At 47.2% G+C, this 15663-nt stretch overlaps 1 protein-coding gene across 1 annotated transcript in view; it reads right to left on the bottom strand.

Annotated features, from left to right (window-relative positions):
* Positions 1-12124, bottom strand: part of CAPN5 (calpain 5) — an 85833-nt gene extending 73709 nt beyond the window's left edge. The window contains exon 1 of the mRNA XM_028725898.2: positions 12016-12124. The gene's annotated coding sequence lies outside the window, so the exon portion shown is untranslated. The remainder of the gene's footprint in view (positions 1-12015) is intronic.
* Between the last annotated feature and the right edge of the window lie 3539 nt (positions 12125-15663).

Here is a 15663-nt window from a genome sequence, read left to right as displayed (position 1 = left end):
GGGACCTAGGGCAGCTCTGGTTGGTGGCTGGACTCCTTCCTTTATTCTGCAGGGATCCGCGGGTTCTGCCCGACGAGCTGGGTGACTGAGCAGCCTCGCACCTAGATTTTTCCATAACACAAGGTAAGGTAAAGGTAAAGGTACCCCCGCCCGTACGGGCCAGTCTTGACAGACTCTGGGGTTGTGCGCTCATCTCACTCTATAGGCCGGGGGCCAGCGCTGTCCAGAGACACTTCCGGGTCACGTGGCCAGCGTGACAAAGCTGCATCTGGCGAGCCAGCGCAGCACACGGAAACGCCGTTTACCTTCCCGCCGGTAAGCGGTCCCTATTTATCTACTTGCACCCGGGGGTGCTTTCGAACTGCTAGGTTGGCAGGCGCTGGGACCGAGCAGCGGGAGCGCACCCTGCCGCGGGGATTCGAACCACCGACCTTTCGATCGGCAAGCCCTAGGCGCTGAGGCTTTTACCCACAGCGCCACCCGCGTCCCTATAACACAAGGTACCACTGTACAAAATCAGCAACCCCATCGGCTGGTGCAGGACTCCCCAGCCTATATCAGATCCCCAAATAGCATGAAAAAACACACGTTTTCAAGAAGGGAGAGGATTTCGTGCCCCATCCAAACTGGACCGTTGCGGCTGGGCCAGTGATGCAGGAAAGCTAGGCTGATTCTCAGCATCCTCACCCTCATCTGACTGTTCCCTCTTTTAAACAATGGCTGTCTAGACGGCGGGCTTCTAAAATTGGCACCGATTCCACAGGACAGAAGTGCCGTGTTCATATTTTCTGCATAACTGGTTGAAATTGCCCGCTGAACCTCTCCATGCCACCTCCAGCCGCTGAATCGCTGTGCTGGGAACAAGCTCACCCGGGGAATTAAGCCTGTTACATTTCTGTGTTTAGCCATAAAAAGAAAAACAGCAAACCATCATTTACTGGTCCTGTGAAAGTATCACTAGCCAGCTCAGGAGCTAAGCCTGCCACACCCAAGAGGTGATGTTTTCGGAGAGTAGCAACGTGAGAAAATTGTTTGGCAAAGGTGTCGGGCGTCCCAGAGGTGTTTGCTCCTCTGAATAGTTCAATAATGTATTGACATTGGACAATTCTTCTTCTTTTTTTTTTTAACATGCTGGCCAAAGGTAGTATGTTCACTTTAAAGGAACTTTCTGCCATAGAGGTCAGTCACTTTGGCTGCGGTGGAACAAGCCACAACCTGGGAACACTGGGGTAACTCTTGTAAATAAAAGGGTGCACTTTAATTAACCCCAGTGTTTCCCAACCTTGTGCCTCCAGCTGTTTTTGAACTACAACTCCCATCATCCCTGACTAGCAAGACCAGTGGCAAGGGATGATGGGAATTGTAGGCCAAAAACAGCTGGAGGCACAAGGTTGGGAAACACTTCCTGATGAGCTATACTCAGTATTAGAAACTCAACTTCGTTGGACTGGGTCATGGTCGTTTGGATGTCTTCCAAAGCAACTACTCTATCGTCTTCCAAAGCAACTACAGTGGTACCTCAGGTTAAGTACTTAATTTGTTCTGGAGGTCCGTTCTTAATCTGAAACTGTTCTTAAACTGAAGCACCACTTTAGCTAATGGGGCCGCCTGCTGCTGCGCCGCAGCCACGCAATTTCTTTTCTCATCCTGAAGCAAAGTTCTTAACCCGAGGTACTATTTCTGGGTAAGTGGAGTGTGTAACCTGAAGTGTATGTAACCTGAAGCGTCTGTAACCCGAGGTACTACTGTACTCAAAGAAACTTTAAAATGGAAAGTGTAATCCTGGTGGTCAACAAAAGAGGTTTAAAGACTCTCTCAAGGCAAATCTTAAAAAATGTGGTATAAACACTGACAACTGGGGAACACTGGCCTGCGAGCGCTCCAGTTGGAGAACAGCCTTTACCAAAGGTGTCATGGGCTTTGAAGACGCTCAAACTCAGGACGCAAGGGAGAAACGTGCTAGGAGGAAGGCACGCTTGGCAAATCCACACTGTGATCAACTCCTGCCCGGAAACCAATGTCCCCACTGTGGAAGGACGTGTGGATCCAGAATTGGCCTCCACACTCACTTACAGACTCAGTGTTAAAATCGTGTTTATGGAAGAGAATCTTACTCGGCTACGAGGGATCGCCAAAGAAGAAGACAAGCTAAACAGCTCCTTAAGCCAGGGTTACAGTCGCCAAAACAGTATGCCTAGTTGCCATTTTGGGGCCAGACAAGCTCAAAAGTTGCCTTTTTCAATATGAATTTGGTTCCTGAAATTCGTTCTGACTGTGCAGTTAAAAACCAAGGATAGAATGCTACAGGGTGTGTTTTTAGTGCGTGAAAACAGTCCCGATCCAAGGATCTCCAGGCACGCACCTCCAATGGTGGAGACATCAGGCACCATCCTGGCACCCGGGCGTCTTCACTTGGTCGCAAATTGCTGATAGGTAAAGGTAAATGGACCCCTGACCACTAGGTCCAGTCGTGGCCGACTCTGGGGTTGTGGCGCTCATCTCGCTTTATTAGCTGAGGGAGGCGGCGTACAGCTTCCGGGTCATGTGACCAGCAGGACTAAGCCACTTCTGGCAAACCAGAGCAGCACACGGAAATACCGTTTACCTTCCCGCCGGAGCAGTACCTATTTATCTACTTGCACTTTGACGTGCTTTTGAACTGCTAGGTTGGCAGGAGCAGGGACCGAGCAACGGGAGCTCACCCCATCGCAGGGATTCGAACCGCCGACCTTCTGATCAGCAAGTCCTAGGCTCTGTGGTTTAACCCACAGCGCCACCCGCGTCCCAAGTGGCTGATAGCCAGGTGCAAAATGTGCCTTGCAAATTTCAAATGCTGGCTATACCTGTTGGTGCATACTACTTTTCCATAATTTATTTTTTTTAGATATGTAGTGAAGAGTTGTTGTTGCTTAAATGAATGTGATTTTTAAAACATCAGTTAATTATATTAAGTGGCCATCTACAACACACACACACAGGTTCACGTTTGTCCATACTGCGGGGTTATTTTAGAGTACGCACACAGGATCTCTTCAAACTGACTCAAGAAGCCTTCTCTCTAGTTAAGGCTTCCTTCCTGCATAAAAGATTGAACTACTGGGGACGAGTGGGGGAGAATATCTGTCTTGAAGTCAAGCGTTTTAAAAAACAGCACTATGGGTCACATACTGCATTTTATTATTGTGGAAGGAGATGAATATTTATGACTCTGGCAACCGCAAAGCACAGACATTTATTTCAAACCTTGCAAGAGCACAGTAACTGCCAGCCCTCGCTTCTAGAAAGTTCTTGCCACTTGGATTAGGAGCTAAAGCAGGGATAGGCAACCTAAGGCCCGGGGGCCAATTGCCTTCTAAATCCAGCCCGCGGACGGTCCGGAAATCAGCGTGTTTTTCCATGAGTAGAATGTGTCCTTTTATTTAAAATGCATCTCTGGGTTATTTGTGGGGCCTGCCTGGTGTTTTGACATGAGTAGAATGTGTACTTTTATTTACCGTATTTTTCGCACCATAGGACGCACTTTTCCCCTCCAAAAATGAAGGGGAAATGTGTGTGCGTCCTATGGTGCGAATGCAGGCTTTCGCTGATGCCTGGAGAGTGCACCGACCCCTCACGCTCTCCAGGCTTCGCACACCTCTCTGCAAGCAGCGGGAGCCCAGCGCTGGGCTCCCGCTGCTTGCGGAGAGTTGCCTGCATGCCGAAGCCTGCGCGCGCTGAGCTCAGCGCGCCCAGGCTTCGCGGACCTCTCCGCAAGCAGCGGGAGCGCTCCCACGGCTTGCAGAGAGCTGCCTGTTTGGGGGCTGGGGTCGGGGGAAGCTCGAGCTTCCCCCGCCCCAGCCCTGCGCCTGGGGGGGAAATTATTTTTCCCCCCTTTATTTCCCCCCCAAAAAACTGGGTGCGCCCTATGGTCCGGTGCGCCCTATGGTGCGAAAAATACGGTAAATTATTTCTCTGGGTTATTTGTGGGGCATAGGAATTTGTTCTTTTCCCCAAGAAAATATAGTCCGGCCCCCCACAAGGTCTGAGGGACGGTGGACCGGACCACGGCTGAAAAAGGTTGCTGAACCCTGATCTAAAGCTACTCTGCTTTGTGCAAGGGGTCCCAGGAGGTCACTGGTGTGGCACGCATGGGTGCCAGTGTTTCCACCAACCGCACATAGTGCCCATGAAATGTCTCAGGAAGTTATCACCTCAAGAATCACAGGATTGTGGAGTTGGAAGGGATCCCTACGGCCATCTAGTCTGTTGTTGTTGTTTAGTCGTGTCCGACTCTTCGTGACCTCCTGGACCAGAGCATGCCAGGCACTCCTGTCTTCCACTGCCTCCCAGAGTTTGGTCAAACTCATGCTGGTAGCTTTGAGAACACTGTCCAACCACCTCGTCCTCTGTCGTCCCTTCTCCTTGTGCCCTCCATCTTTCCCAACATCAGGGTCTTTTCCAGGGAGTCTTCTCTTCTCATGAGATGGCCAAAGTATTGGAGCCCAGCTTCACGATCTGTCCGTCCAGTGAGCACTCAGGGCAGATTTCCTTCAGAATGGATCGGTTTGATCTTCTTGCAGTCCATGGGACTCTCAAGAGTCTCCTCCAGCACCGTAATTCATAAGCATCCATTCTTCAGCGATCAGCCTTCTTTATGGTCCAGCTCTCACTTCCATACATCACTACTGGGAAAACCATAGCTTTAACTAGATGGCCCTTTGTTGGCAAGGTGATGTCTCTGCTTTTTAAGATGCTGTCTAGGTTTGTCATTGCTTTTCTCCCAAGATCCAGGCGTCTTTTAATTTCGTGACTGCTGTCACCATCTGCAGTGATCATGGAGCCCAAGAAAGTAAAATCTCTCATGCATCTAGTCTAGCCCCCTGCGATGAAGGCATCCCAACTAGACCATGAATGACAGGTGGCAATGTGACCTCTGTGTTTAAAAACCTCCAAGGATGGGACAGTTTGCGATCAGAGATTCTTAGAAGTAAATATATGAACTATCTGAAAAGTAATTGTGATGAACAGATTACGCTAGTAGGTCTGCAAGAAGTTTTGTAAGGTGCATTATTTGAAATACTGCAAGAAAGACTATGAAGAGAATTATTAGTTAAGGATAATTAAATGTAATATAGAAATTAAGAAATGCAGAATAAGTGATAAAGAACGGAAAATCATCAGAGGTATTGACGGAAGTCTAAAATATTGTATAAGATGGGAAGATATGTTGTATGACTGTTGGAACTGATATGTTAAAAAATTAATAAATATATATATATATTTTTAAAAAGGAAGGGACTGTTTGCATTTGCTGCATTGGCTTCTCCTACATTCAACACAATCCTGTTCCATCGGATGCCAGAATCGGACACCCACCGTCTCTTCCAGTCTGAACAGAGGTAAAATAAGAATGATAACAAAAACAATTCATAAAGTTTGAACGTTAGAGGCAGAATAGTTTTTCTAATAACCACTTCCGGCATAGCAAAGCTGCTAAGCGCATAGTAATCCATGAAATCGCCAGCTTTTCTACCTTGGCACAGGCAGGAAACGACTTTAGCAGTGAGGTTGCCCACTTTTGGGGGGCCAAGGAGCACATCCGCAAAGGGGCAAAACTGTCGTAGGCACCACATACAGAGAGCCCGCAATGCATTGGCTTCAAACGAATGCTTCTTTCGCACGCAAATTCAGCAAAGGAGGAGGGGACTCGGAGGCCACCGACCTAAAAAGTGCTTATTCGAATTTCTTTCTCCCCAACGCCACCAAGATAACTATACGGCATGCCAGTGCAGTGGTGCCCCGCAAGATGAATGCCTCGCAAGACGAAAAACTCGCTAGACGAAAGAGTTTTCCGTTTTTTGAGTCGTTCTACAAGACGAATTTCCCTATGGGCTTGCTTCGCAAGACGAAACGTCTTGCGAGTTCTCGCGAGTTTGTTTCCTTTTTCTTAAAGCCGCTAAGCCGTTAATAGACGCTAAGCCGCTAATAGCCGTGCTTCGCAAGACAAAAAAACCGCAAGACAAAGAGACTCGCGGAATGGATTAATTTCGTCTTGCGAGGCACCACTGTGTTTTGTGAATTAAAATCAGGAGCTGAAAGACTTCTGGGAGAAGATTTATAATGAACTGAAAAAAATGTTGAAATATACATTTATTAAGAAACCAGAGGCCTTTCTTCTTGGAATAATAGGTTTGGAATTGCCCAAGAAAGATGTTAAATTATTTTTGTATGCCACAACTGCCGCCCGAATATTACTTGCCAAAAATTGGAAAACACAAGAACTACCAACAGTGGAAGATTGGCAGATGAAGATGATGGATTTTTCGGAGCTAGCTGACCTGACTAGAAGAATCCGCGACCAGAAAGAAGAGGAGTTGCAAGAGGACTGGAGGAAATTCAAGGACCATTTGAATAAATATTGTAATATAAAAAAATTGGAAATTACTTGAAAGAAACCAATAGGCCTAGGATTAAACTAAGTTATAATTAAATAAATGGGATTTAGAATGTTAAGAAAAGTGAATAAGATGGACTATAATTGGGAATTGTTTTAGTTTAATAATGATATTGGAAAGCTGTTACCTTTAATTACAAGGAAACTCAGAAGGGAGGGATTTGAGGAAGTCAACCAAGATGTTTCAAAGGTTGGATTTGTGAAGAATTAAGTTTGTTGTTATTGTTTATTGTTCCCTCCCCCCCATTTTCTTTTTCTGTTTTCGTGTATCATTTTGCTTTGTGGTTTGTGTTATCATTGTGGAAAATCTAATAAAAAGTTATTTTAAAATAAATAAATCAGGAGGTGCACTCGAGTGAAGATGGGAGGAAGCGTGCGCAGAACAGCAACTCATACAGAGATTCAGCTCCGAGAGGCGGAATTCCACAGTCGCTCCCAACACAGAGTGAGACATCAGCACAATCGCCTGAACTCATAAGCAACTAAGTGGAAGCAGGATTGCAAGAGATCTCCCAGGAGCCTATAATTAAATCCCCGTCTCACAACACCCTAGCGGCTCTGTCTAAGTGACATATGTGCAGCAGGGTAAAGGAATAAGTCTCATCTCTGTTCTCAGACGCCCATAACTATACACACAACACACACACACACACACCAGAGATGGGAACCTTAGGTTTGGCTGATTGCAATGCTGTCTACTGGCCCCAAGCCAAGAGTCGCATCAATTGTTTTACCCAGTTTCGTCTCCTGACTTCTGCCCTCCCCACTCGAAAATTCCGTACTAGCAGTGTTAGAAATTAGCCAGGTGCCAGGCGCGTTTTGCTACTGGAACGGGTTCAGTGCCGGATTTAAAAAGGTAAAGGTACCCCTGCCCGTACGAGCCAGTCTTGCCAGACTCTAGGGTTGTGCGCTCATCTCACTCTATACGCCGGGAGCCAGCGCTGTCCGGAAACACTTCCGGGTCACATGGCCAGCGTGACATCACTGCTCTGGCGAGCCAGCGCAGCACACAGAACGCCGTTTACCTTCCCGCTAGTAAGCGGTCCCTATTTATCTACTTGCACCCAGGGGTGCTTTCGAACTGCTAGGTTGGCAGGCACTGGGACCAAACAACGGGAGCGCACCCCACCGCGGGGATTCGAACCACCGACCATGTGATCGGCAAGTCCTAGGCGCTGAGGTTTTACCCACAGTGCCACCCGCGTCCCAGTGCCGGATTTACATATAAGCTAAACAAGCTATAGCTTAGGGCCCCACTCTCTTGGGGCCACCCAAAAAATTAAAGGAAAAACAACAACGGGATGTACATTTCCAAAATCTAAGATAAAAAACAAATAAAATAAAACCTACATACAGCAACAGTGTTTTGTGTTGTGCAGGCTCCTATGATGTAAGTCATGGGCCCCGCCTGCTCCCTCAAATATCACTGGTTTGCTCATTTCTATATATAGGCTGATCGCCAAAGAACAGATGCTTTTGAATTATGGTGCTGGAGGAGACTCTTGAGAGTCCCAGGGACTCCCTATCCATTCTGAAGGAAATCAGCCCTGAGTGCTCACTGGAAGGACAGATCCTGAAGCTGAGGCTCCAATACTTTGGCCACCTCATGAGAAGAGAAGACTCCCTGGAAAAGACCCTGATGTTGGGAAAGATGGAGGGCACAAGGAGAAGGGGACGACAGAGGACGAGATGGTTGGACAGTGTTCTTGAAGCTACCAGCATGAGTTTGACTAAACTGCGGGAGGGAGTGGAAGACAGGAGTGCCTGGCGTGCTCTGGTCCAGGGGGTCACAAAGAGTCGGACACAATTAAACAACTAAACAACAACAACAACAACAACAACAACATAATGGGGTGCAGCCCTGGGGGCAGGGGATTGGTTAACCCCACTCTACTCTAGGGGTTATACAATGAGGTCTCCCCATCTCACTTCCTCTCTGATCCCTTTAACCAAAGATGCCACTGGAGACTGGAGTCTCTCTGTTATCGAAACAATTTGGGCTGAATGATATTTTGCACACCGTAGACTTTCTCCCTTTTTGGGTTCCACACAGGGGCCCTTTCCTCCCCAAAAACCACCAGACAAGGAAACCTTCTCTGAACTGGAAGTTGTTACCTTCTGACTGCTGACCACAAAGGCTCATTGCAATTACTCTGCGGTGATCAGGGTGGATAAAAATCAATGATTAAAAAAATGATAATCAGATTTTTTTAAAAATTAAATCAGATTTTTAAAATAAAATGCTTTTGGAGGGAAAATCTTTATAAAGATAGTTTTCTATTTAAGTTACATTATCGTCCAAAAGCTATTCATCAGGAAATAAGGATTTGTTTTAAGTTTTTCATGTGTGTTAAAACTCAGTCTAAGGTGGTTGTTGTTTTTTTAAAAAAATGTTTAACCATATCGGTTAACAAGCATAGATACATATGCTATAATGTTATTGTTTCAGTTAAATAAATTGCTTAAATTGCTATTAAGGAAATGATTTGTTTTTCTCCTTCCAGCAGAAAAGTTGTCCAAATATAAACAGTTAACTTCTTAAACCTCACAACAATTTCATAATTAACTGTCCCTATGTATTTCTAACAGTATAACCAAATCAGTAATTTTTGATACAACTGTAAAAGCTACTCTGAAAATTTATGATTCCAAAAATGAAACCTTCATCTGGCTGTAAATATTCAGATTATACCAGCAAGAATGAGTCTTTCTGTAAAAAGAAATCATTTAAATCAAGTCTTACTGATTTAAATCGATTTTATTTAAATCAAATCCACCCTGGCGGCGAGGAATGCACTCTGCCAATGCTCAGAGGCACTTCCATGTTTTCTACCTTCATGTCCTCCAGTAATAAAATTGCATGTCAGGGCTGACCGACAGACACACCCATCAGCCAACATACTGAATATTCCTCAACTGGGGTGGGGATGGGGAATCAGATCAGAAGCGAAGTGAAACCCATTTAATCTGCAATGGATTTTGCGCATGTTTCCTCTCTTGATGCATCATCAAGCAATGACTTGAATGTGCCCACAGGGCCAGAGACCCCGTCTTAAAAGCATCCAGTCTGCATTTAATGGGAAGATTGGAGAATGCCAAGCTAGCAGAATAGAGAGCGTGGCTCAGGGCTGCATACGCACCTTATATTTAAAGCATATGACACCCCCCCCCCCGAATCTTGGGAACTGTAGCTTGCACCCACACAACGCTACAGTTCCCAGCACCCTCAAGGCACGACTGTTCCCAGCATTTTCTGGGGGGAAGCCATGAAAGGCAAATGTGTTTCAAAACTGCTTTCAATGTATCCAGAGTGCACACAACCCAGGAATGCAGATTGCCTGCTTGCCTCGGAAAGAAAAAAAAAATTCTGGACAGTCTCAAGTCATGTGAAAGGACAGGAAGTGGTTTGGTGGGTTTTCAGAGGAAAACCCCCGAGGAAAGCTTTGAGATGGGCAAAAAGAGAACGAAAGCAGAGAGTTGATAATGCTTGGAACAGAGAAACTGCAAAACCCCTGTTAAGTAGGATAAGGTAAAGGTAAAGGGACCCCTGACCATTAGGTCCAGTTGTGGCTGACTCTGGGGTTGTGGCGCTCATCTCGCTTTATTGGCCGAGGGAGCCAGCGTACAGCTTCCGGGTCATGTGGCCAGCAGGACTAAGCCGCTTCTGGCGAACCAGAGCAGCGCACGGAAACGCCGTTAACCTTCCCGCCAGAGCAGTACCTATTTATCTACTTGCACTTGATGTGCTTTCGAACTGCTAGGTTGGCAGGAGCAGGGACTGAGCAACAGGAGCTCACCCCGTTGCGGGGATTCGAACCGCCGACCTTCTGATTGGCAAGTCCTAGGCTCTGTGGTTTAACCCACAGCGCCACCCACGTAGGATGCCATATATGAGGATGCTTAATTTCTTGAGAGTCACACCCTTTGCTCAGGAGGAGATTCTTCCACAAGCCAGACATCATCTAGTCTAAAATCACCAGTTAGGGGTGGGGGTGGGGGGAGAGAATAACTCTATATATGCCTTTTATTATTTAGGAGAGAACCCTGCTTTTGTTTTTTTTAACTCCCAGGGCTCTCTTTTGAGACACAATCCCTCTATCACAAGGACTAGAAACTCGACTTCCAGGACCTGCACAGAGTACAGTAGGAAACACTGGGATAGATATAAGATACCGTATTTTTCGCTCTATAAGACGTACCAGACCATAAGACGCACCTAGTTTTTGGAGAAGGAAAACAAGAAAAAAAATATTCTGAATCTCAGAAGCCAGAACACCAAGAGGGATCTCTGGCGAGCCAGCACCAGCGCAGCGCACGGAAACGCCATTTACCTTCCCGCTATAAAGCGGTACCTATTTATCTACTTGCACTTAGGGGTGCTTTCGAACTGCTAGGTGGGCAGGAGCTGGGACCGAACGACGGGAGCTCACCCCGCCGCGGGGATTCGAACCGCCGACCATACGATCGGCAGGTCCTAGGCACTGAGGTTTTACCCACAGCGCCACTGTGAATTCAATTCAATCCAGCCCACTGTGGCTGGAGAGAGGGGTATAAATAAAATTTATTATTATTATTATTATTAGCAGAAACAGCTTCCAGGATAGGGGTTTATCTTTTAGGTTACGTCTTCATCCGGCAAAGCACCATGTCAGCTACTCTGTATAAAAGGTGATTTAAAAAAAATGCTTTTGAACGAAAGGAACGTGATGTTGATTGGGGGACAGAGGACATTGGCAGGTGAGTTCGCCTCTCAATCTGAACACCTGGAGACAATTGTTACATAACGCGCCTCCTCCAGACGATACAGGACTTTTTCTGCCCAGGAGGAAGCAAAATCGACCCCCTGGAAACTCACTGCAATTCAGGGAAGCACAGAGCGTGTCGAAGACCTCAGAGTTTTGAGGGGAAAGGGATCTAAAACGAAGCAGGTTTCCAAAATCGCAGGTGTGTTTGTGTGGTTTTTGCGCGTGCACAAACGCACAGCAGCGCAAAGAGATCTCAGGATTCCAGCTGCAAGCTCTTCCTCCTGCAAGGAGAGCTTGCTCGAGAGTAAAGCCCCACTGGACCCAGCAGAACTTCCTTCCAGGTAGGTGGGTTCCTCTTACCGATTGCTGACCGCCTTCCACTCAATCAATCAATCAATCAATCACCAAGCAAGCATGCACCAATATCCTAGTCACAAGACTTTCAAGAAAAAAGGGAAGGATGTTTCATTTTTTGTTGTGGGCAAGGAGGTCTCTCCATCCTCTCCCCTTATCAGCCCAACATCTGCATCCTCCCCGCTTCTCAAAGAACAGAAAAGGAAAAGCGGATGCGTCTCCGCAAACCCCGCGCTTTTCCCATTCGTTTTGTCTGCGTGTGCGCGCATACACACATGCAAGATGCGTGCACATGCGTGCAGACGCAGGAGATTTCCTGCGGGTCCAGAGGGGGGAGAGAGAGCAGCTTTCTCTCCCTCCCTCGAGTCCCATGGCATTGACACGGGGGAGCCGAGGGCTTCTGCATAGCTCTCACACACCGCATGCACAAGAGGCAAACCGGATTCACTCCGGATTCACCCTACCCTGCCCGCTTTGCCTTACCTTCCTCCCAGAAAAGGCAGCTCCTGCAGAATCTGGTCTCTTTTCTCCCGAGCTCCCCTCTCTCCAGGACTTTGCTTGCACGGGGTGGGGCTTCGGGAGGCAATGGGCGGGGCATGGGAGGGGGAGGGGCTGCAGTCCGCGCATGCGCCTGGCGCGCGGCAGCTGCTATGCGTGGGAACGTTTCCATTCACAGAATTCGTTCATTCTGTCCTTTGCTTGGAGAAAGTAACTCCGTGGGGTTTTTTAACTTAGGCACGTGCAAGAGCGGGTCGCCCAGGGACTCTTAAGGGTACGCTCCTTCCTCGGGCTGCTTTTACTCGCGAGTAAGCCCTGCTTAGATCCCGAGGATGTCATGTAGCAATATCGCCACCTTCCACGGAATGGATTGAATTGAATTCTTCCACGGAGTTTATGAATTGCGTGAAGAATCTTTCTTTTGTCTTTCCCGATTGAATGCCCTGGCTCCCACCAGTGGAATCGTAGAATTGTAGAGTTGAAAGAGATTCCAAAGGTCATTTAGTCCAACCCCCTGCAGTGCAGGAATAAAGGAATAATAGTTAATGCCAGGCATAGACAAACTTGGACCTCCAGATGTTTTGGGACTACGATTCCCATCATCCCTCCCTGGTCAGCAGATGAGTAATTTGGTGAATGCGGATCAGCGGATCTCTTCAGCTGATCTTCACAGATCAGACATGGCAGGGCTGTGTGTTTGATGCGGGTGGCGCTATGGTTTAAACCACAGAGCCTAGGACTTGCCAATCAGAAGGTCGGCGGTTTGAATCCCCACGACGGGGTGAGCTCCCGTTGCTCGGTCCCTGCTCCTGCCAACCTAACAGTTTGAAAGCACGTCAAAGTGCAAGTAGATAAATAGGTACCACTCCAGCGGGAAGGTAAACGGCGTTTCCGTGCGCTGCTCTGGTTTGCCAGAAGCGGCTTAGTCATGCTGGCCACATGACCCAGAAGCTGTACGCTGGCTCCCTCGGCCAGTAAAGCAAGATGAACGCCGCAACCCCAGAGTCGGCCACAACTGGACCTAATGGTCAGGGTTTCCTTTACCTTTACCTTTAAGCGTGTGCATAGGTGAATGTGGCCCTTTCAAGCTTTTTAAAAAAGGGCTAACTAACCCTGATTTAGGGATGTCATTGAATGGACCCTGAAGAAGTTGTATTCTTTCACCTGGTCCTGTTAGCTAGGGATGATGGGAGTTGTAGTCCCAAAACATCTGGAGGGCTGAGTTTGCCTATGCCTGGTTAAAGCTATGGTTTTCCCAGTAGTGATGTATGGAAGTGAGAGCTGGACTCCCTGGAAAAGACCCTGATGTTGGGAAAGATGGAGGGCACAAGGAGAAGGGGACAACAGAGGAAGAGATGGCTGGACAGTATTCTCGGAGCTACCAACGTGAGTTTGACCAAACTGCGGGATGCAGTGGAAGACAGGAGGGCCTGGCGTGCTCTGGTCCAGGGGGTCACAAAGAGTCGGACACGACTAAACGACAATGTTCAGCAAGAGTCAGAGTCAGGCCACCGTCCCTTCACTGTGCATTGCTGCAGAGGTTTCTCCACCCATACCAGTTACCTTAAAAAGAAAAGAAAAGAAAAGAAAGCAAAACCAGCAACACTGTACCATGGATTTTGTTGCATTCATCTATTAGAAATACGCCCTGTGTAAACACACAAACTCCATTTGCAATGACGACATCCTTTATTATTGTGCAGCTCGATGTTATCTTTGTATGGCTTGACCACAGAATGCTGTTATGTTGCTGCTACATGCAATAAAAGAAGTTTAAAAATAGGTGGAACAAAATGACGCAACAGTTTCGGCTGAGATATATCCAGCAACTCTTACGGTCCGGTCAGTGATTGTGGAATGGGATAAGACCACAGAAGTCAGATCATGAGCACTGCATGTTCGGTGATTTTCTTTCTTTTTTAATTTTTATTAACATATAAAACACATACATACACATTTACACAATAGTAAAGGTAAAGGGACCCCTGACCGTTAGGTCCAGTTGTGACCGACTCTGGGGTTGCAGCGCTCATCTCGCTTTATTGGCCGAGGGAGCCGGCATACAGCTTCCGGGTCATGTGGCCAGCATGACTAAGCCGCTTCTGGCGAAGCAGAGCAGTGCACGCAAACGCCGTTTACCTTCCCACCAGAGCGGTACCTATTTATCTACTTGCACTTTGACGTGCTTTCGAACTGCTAGGTTGGCAGGAGCAGGGACTGAGCAATGGGAGCTCACCCTGTCGTGGGGATTCGAACCGCCGACCTTCTGATCGGCAAGTCCGAGGCTTTGTGGTTTAACCCACAGCGCCACCCGCGTTCCACCATTTACACAATACACATACACGAAAAACTACCTTATTTTCATAACATAAAGCATACCTACATTACTCTATATAATACCTACCTATACTGTACATATCAACATAACTACACACCTACCCCACATGGACATGTTTTGTGCATTTTCATTTACATGCCTGGGCCTGAGGTTGCAGTCATAGCATGTTGGAGTTGCAAAGGGATCTTGGAGGTCCTCTAGCCTGACCCCCATCCTCAATGCCAAATCTTCAATGCAGGATGCAATTACAGCATCCCTGGTGCCGATACAAATTGCCCCCTCCCTGGTCAGCTGACAAGTAATTTGGTGAATGGGGATCAGCTGATCTCTTTAGCTGATCTGCACAGATCAGACATGGCAGAGCTGTGTGTTTGTTCACATGTAAGTGTGCGCATAGGCTGAGGGTGAATGTGGCCCTCTCAAGCTTTTAAAAAAGGGGTTAACCAACCCTGATTTAGGGATGTTATTGAAGGGATCCTGAAGATATTGCATTCTTTCACCTGCTTGACAGTACACCAGCATAATGCCATGATTTGCTGTTTCTTAAAACCTGAGCAATTGGGATGGGTTTGGAGAACATTAAATGTTTCAGGATTTAAGAGTGTAATTTTGGCCGCGACCCACAAACCACTTAAGCCAGAGTATCTCTGCTTTGCCAACTTTGGCAGTGAGAAACTAGCTGAGGTTGAACTTCAGTCTACGTATATCTCTCCTGCGGTTTGCAAATTGGCATTTTCAAATGCTGCGGGGACACCTGATTCAAGGCAGCCTGAAAAATAGGTTGCTATAAAGAAGGAGGACGACAGATTTCGAAAGAACTCGTCAGGACGATTGAGGAACCTAGAAAGCTGCCTTTTGCAGAGTCAGACCGTTGATCCATCAAGCTCAGTACTGTCTGCACAAACTGGCAGCCGCTCTTCAGGATGAGTCCCACTATGAGAACAGGATCCTGCACTAGATGGGCTCTTGCCCTGATTCTGCTGAACTCGTCTCCCCCAGGCAGTCTCGGGTTAACAGTATGAGTGTGTGTCTTTAGTTTGCAGTACACCAGGAAGTAAGTTTGTATTTTTTCCAGTTTCATTCAACCAAATGAGCATTAGCTTACTATCACTTCCTGAAGCAAACGGCCAGGTTTAAATATAGATCTAAAGTGGTACCTCGGGTTACATACACTTCAGGTTACATACGCTTCAGGTTACAGACTCCATTAACCCAGAAATAGTGCTTCTGGTTAAGAACTTTGCTTCAGGATGAGAACAGAAATCGTGCTCCGGCGGTGCGGCAGCAGCAGGAGG

This window comes from Podarcis muralis, chromosome 4 (assembly GCF_964188315.1).
Source record: "Podarcis muralis chromosome 4, rPodMur119.hap1.1, whole genome shotgun sequence".
Lineage (NCBI taxonomy): Eukaryota > Metazoa > Chordata > Lepidosauria > Squamata > Lacertidae > Podarcis > Podarcis muralis.
Note: the sequence above shows the minus strand (reverse complement) of the source record. Positions and strands in the feature narration are given on the sequence as shown.